We start from the raw sequence: 6,010 nt of genomic DNA on the forward strand, positions 1-6,010 counted from the left end.
AAAAGCAGGTTGACATCATCACAATCACGGATTAGTTTAAAGAAGCTTTCACAAGATCCGGATCCCTGCACCATAGTCATGATGAGGGATTTTCATGACAATCACGCAACACCATAAATACACATTTGTGATGAAAGTGCTGTAGAAAAGGCTCCCTAGTTTGATGGGGAAATGTCGTAGAATGCACTAGAAATGCTGTATGGTGTTTGTGACCCCAAGGAAAAAATATATATATATATTCCCAGATTAAAAGTAGAAGAAAACATTGGGCAACAAAATATCAAAACTATAATCAGCAATGCATGAAAAAAGCCACTTTGGCCTTATCTGCTTATTCCCCCCCTGGTATGTCCAAATTTTCCCCCGGGGGAGAAAACCCTATCCCCACTCCCATTTGGGAACCCCTGATGTTGTAGGTTTGAGGAAATCAGCCGTTTCAACAACCAAGGTGTATAGAAACATAAGACTGCATCTCAACTACAGCCCTGTGCCCTGGCCACTGCAGATGAGTAGGGCCGAAGGACCCGGATTCCCTGATAAATGATGTGTGCGGCTCACATCGCGTTGCCGTACCGAAGGGTCGTCGACGCCACCGCCAGGTGGGTAGGGAGGAGAAGGTTAAGGCATTTAATAAAACCAGGCCGTCACGTAGGAGGGTGCCATCGCAGCCGTAGTTTGGTAACGGCAGTATGAGATAACGATGACTGTCACTGAGTCATAAAACCTGCCCGGGGAAACGTAGATCACCGCTAATTTCACTTTTATTCTCTATCGTTTCCCAGTATTTATGTATCACTTGCTTCATGTTTTCTTTATTCATTCATTGGTTAATAATAATAATAATAATAAGGAAAGTATATCGGGGAGAACTCGGCTTTGGCAATTTCGGTCCATGTAGTCAAAACAAATGCTGGATATTTTGGATCACTTCAGCCAAAAAGTATAAAAAGGGAGACTCGTTTGAATTTATTCAGTTGAGTTGCAGACGCAGTTGGGTGTGGAGTGAGGGGATTCCTTCTCGGTATAGTACCATCGATTATTGAGTGATCGTTATTGTTTCCATACTTCAGGTTTGTCTCTGTTCAACAACATGAGTATTTTCCCGCGTTGGGTGCCGTGGAAGCGAGGTTTTGTGAAAACTGAGCATCGAAAAATAACATATTTGTTAAACAGTTATTTGGGGTGCGGGGCCAACGGTAAGGTTTATGATATAGTGTACAATGGTAAAGCAGCGTGTCTGAAAATTGGTAGGTCTGTTCTTCAATTGGAAAGTTATAATGAAGAAGCAAAAATTCTAAGTCGGCTTGGTGGGGCTGGGGGAACGCCAAAAGTGCTTGCTTTGGCAACAGATTATCCGATATTAATAACTACGCTATGTCCCGGTGAGACGTTACTTGATTGGTTAGAAGAAAACAAAGTTCTGACCAAAGAACGAGTTCTCAAGATACTGATAAAAGTTGCCAGGAACATAAATCAGATACATAAAAAATGTATCATTCACAGTGATATCAAATCTGACAATATAATGATTGAATTTGCCGATGGCGAACCAAAAATCAGTATTATAGACGTTGGTATGGCCGTGCCCGCTGGTGACAAGTACAATTCTGAATTCATTGATCCTTCACGAATGCCCAGCTATCCATGGTATGCCCCAGAAGTCTTTAGCAACGGTTCCGCCACAACACGAGCAGATGTGTATTCCTTGGGCTACCTGGTTGGAAAGTTGGCGTTGCAGTTGTTGGAGTCAAAGGTTATTGCTCTAGATTTGTTTGATTTATCCCGCCGCATGATGCACATACTGGTGAAAAAGCGACCTAGTATGAAGGAGGTAATAGCAGAACTCACCAAAATGCAGCGAAAATGATCACTACGGCTGGGATAACAGGACTTTTTTTGCTGATTATTTTCCGATATTCTTACACTTGGTCTGATTGCCTTCACCTGTGGGCCCCATCTTGGTTGACCTAATGGAGTGTGTAGCACGTCCTAACCAATTATTGTACCTTATCTTATTGTATCACTTCTTAGCCCATTTATATATCTTACTGTATCACTTCCCATCCCATTTATGTATCATATTGGAGCACATCCCAGCCCATGTATGTATCTTATTCTAACAGCTCCCAGCCCATGTCTGATTCTTATTGGGGCACTTCCTAGCCCATTTACGTATCTTATTGTAGCATTTCCTAGCTCATGTATGTATCTTATTGGAGCCCTTCCTAGCCCATTTATGTATCTTATTGAGGCACTTCCTAGCCAATTTATGTACACTATCTTATTGTAGCACTTCCTACGCCATTTATGTATCTTATTGAGGCACTTCCTAGCCAATTAATGTACACTATCTTATTGTAGCACTTCCTACGCCATTTATGTATCTTATTGAGGCACTTAATTCCTAGCCCATTTATGTATCTTGCAACACTTTCAAACCCATTTGTTGTCTGTTTCGGTATGCCTTTGAAAATCTTGGAAATTTTGCTTACGTCTTTAGCTGGTCCAGTGAGGAGAGATTTCTTAAAGTGGAGAGGTTAGATGAAGTATTTGTATTTTTACTGTATTGAACCCACTGAGCTCAATAGGAGAGGCTTTCTCATGGGTAGCTTCGCGTTTATAGTTTGTGTGCCTCCTGCCAGGGGCCCAGGGCGGCGCTGATGATGTATATGTACTACACCCGAAGCCCGCGCCTTTTGAAATCAGCTGATGAATTCGGAAAATGTAGTGCCACGGTCCAGTGCTCAGCATACCGGTATGTGGGCAGGAGCGAAACTGAAGTAGGAAACCAAGAACAGTGTTGCATTGTCATGGTGGTCGAGGCGACGAGTGCGGGTGTTTCAATGTGGCGCTAAGTGGCACGCTCGCTGTGGAGAGCAGAAGATAATACTAATCGGCTGAGAGGAGGTGATAGCCCTTCTCTACCCTTCAACCTAAGAAGAAGGTGACAGCCCGACGTTATAAGAAGCTGAGACTCTATTTTGATTTTATGTCCAGCCCTCAAGAGCTGTGAATATATTTTAAAGACGAACAAGATATCGTTTACTGAAGTTCGTGTGTATGTTCATAAGGGTAAGATGTGAAGAGCTAACAGCCAACCGTACGTTATAACAGGTGGCATTATTTTAGGATTCATTAAAACCGATCATGTACCGGTATATATTAGTTATTTGGCAGATACATTTTTTCCTTCATGGTGATTGTCTCAGCTCCTGCATCAGTTGGTAATCGAAGACTTATTCAGTTAACTATAATTTATACCAGTTAAATTACCATGCTTTGGTAAGAATTCTAGGTCACTGGTACGGTACACCCCTATCTTCACTATTGTCTGGGCATTGTAACATACTTGGCTGGAGGACATAGCTGCTATGAATTTTATTTTTGTAATCAGACTATTTTTCAGCTTTTGATAGCCCCGTAGTTGTCAGTGGTTTAATGCAAGCTGTGTCTAAGCAGTAAATTTACAGTTTTGGACATTTTTTTTTTTTTTTAGCCTAACATTTTTTATCCCTAGCCCAACCTAACCTTACCATGTCTAACTAATCTAACCTTGCAGAAAAACTGATCAAGCCTAACCTGACCTGACCTAACTAGGGTAAATAATAACTTTAGCTAACAGCCAAATAACTAATCAGACCTAACCTAACTAACTAATCAGAACTAGTCTAACTGAGAGGCATGACTGTCTGAAACTGCAAATATACCCACTGAACCTCATCAGTTAGGGGCAGGGTGGTAGAGTGGCTGACTCGAGACCAAAGAGTCAAGAGTTCGCGCCCTGTCTGGGTAGCTGCCCCGCTGGGAGAGGTAGCACTCTCCTGTCACCTAGCAGGGCTGTAGACGGATAGATTCAAACATCAAATTCCTGTTCCACTGGATTCTCTCTGTTTTTCCGGGAAGAGGGAATATTAATTACACGTGGCACTTGTAGCCTTGGATTTGTTTGCAGGAAGAACGAAACACGGCTAGATCGTAGTGAGCTTATTCCCTCTCTCACTTCCCCGTCCTGCAAAAAGAAGCGGGAAAATCCATCGAAAATTTGTGATTCGAACGACCAGTTTAAAAATCCTTCGTCGTTCCGGCAGAAACGAGTATCATTACACAAATGAATTATAGCCAGAGGTTTGTTTATGCAGGAAGAACGAAAAACAAAAAGCCATAATATCAGCAAGAATATTTACACCTTCTCCCTCCTTACAAAGACTGGAAATAAATCGGAAGTTTCTGAACGTCCGGATTCCTCTGTAGTTTAAGCTTCGAAAAACCAACTTACGATCAATTTTCTGTGGTAATGAGATGTGTTTATGTAAGGACGGAAGCTATGGCTAAATTTTGTTCTTTCCGTCTCCTTTTTGCAGAAGTAAGTACTAGAATTGTTCGATACGGTAATGTTTGACCTGGAGGCCTATTTTGTTCGGCTCGGTAGGCTCCCAAGCACTTTCCTTCCTAGTTATTTTTCCATTAAGTTCATTAATAGTCTCTCGTATATTTTCATTACAAACTGTGTTCATACTAGAATGATATAACACGGGAATATTAAGGCGCGAGAATAAAATAAATCGCCAAGGAAGGGGTGCTACGAAGCTTCATAAACTGTCGAGAGCGTGAAACATTCGAACCGTTCAACGTCAAATTCCAGAACCGTTCAGTAGTATTAGTTTGGTAATAGAGATGGGAGGAGAGAGGACACTGGTCGAGAAACTGGATCCATCCCACAAAATACAGTATTTTGCCGGCCCCCCCTCTTTGCTTGTAGATAACCTGCTGTACATGCAGTAGCCTGTTTGTATGTTAAAATTATTGGCCTTTAATGTTAAATTATCGGCCGTTAATACTTGTTATCCTACCCTTTAAAGCTGGCTTATGTAAATATTATACCGTATATTTGGGTTTGCTGTTTCCTTACTTGGTGTTCCTTACCTGCTTAATTCAGTTTAGATTTTCATATAGCATTTTATCAGCTAATCACTGGATTATTATTATTATTATTATTATTATTATTATTATTATATTATTATTATTATGTTATTTTTTTTTCAGGCGCGACGTGCAACCTCATTGGGCATGATTTCGTCGCCAATACGGAATTAATCACTTGGGCGTTTCTGCAGTTCCGTGTTAATGCTGAGCTTGGTGTGGCGTGCTACCCACCAGCCATTTTAGTCAATGACGGGTAAGTTACTTTTCCTCCCTTTTAACACCAGACCACTGTGTTTGAATGACATCTCGCCATCAACCCCATCATGGTCGGGACTTCATCTAGTCCTCTTACAGTCTGGTTTCAGTTAAAGCCAGACATTTAAGTAGCAGAGTTGTCAGTCACCCTTTTATTCGGGACAGCTATTAAGCTAACTCCATCGAACCCTTTCGTGGTTTAAGCTAACGCCACATTGCTTTATTTAGCTGAGGCGCCATTGGAGCCTGGGTAGAGTGAGTAATTCCACAGCACTAAGGGCGCCCATAATTGCTAATTCGATGTAGTGTTGCCCTCAGGCGACGAGACACTGAATGACCAGCCGAATGGTTTCTTGTAAACCAGGAAAGTACACACTACGCTGGGTTGTAGCCGTATAATCAAATAACGCTCGGTGTATTATTGGACTGAGGCACTAGGGCTGGATGAGGATTAAAGGTTTACATCATCATAAGGGTGGGTGGGGTTTATTGCTCTCAGGGACGAAATGAGGCTGGCCACCCTTTCCTCAAAATGGACTGAGTAACCCAGCACCAAGTTCGTACGCTTCTTAAGGTACTAAGAAGGATAACTATCCACGATACATGACCATATTCAGGTTGTGGAGTGGCATCAAAATAGACTAATATGGCTGGGCATGAAGTTGTACATTACGTTGTCTTTAAGTATTATTGATAGGCTAGAGATCGGTGCTGCATGATTTTTTTATTAGCTTCGTCCTTAGGCGACTTATTTCGCATAGCGCAGTGGCATGCTACAGCTTTACATATTACACAAACCTTCGTTACTAGTTTTGTATTCTGATGTTAATCT

Source organism: Coenobita brevimanus, chromosome 116 (assembly GCF_032717465.1).
Source record: "Coenobita brevimanus isolate Jiangsu-jjx chromosome 116, ASM3271746v2, whole genome shotgun sequence".
Lineage (NCBI taxonomy): Eukaryota > Metazoa > Arthropoda > Malacostraca > Decapoda > Coenobitidae > Coenobita > Coenobita brevimanus.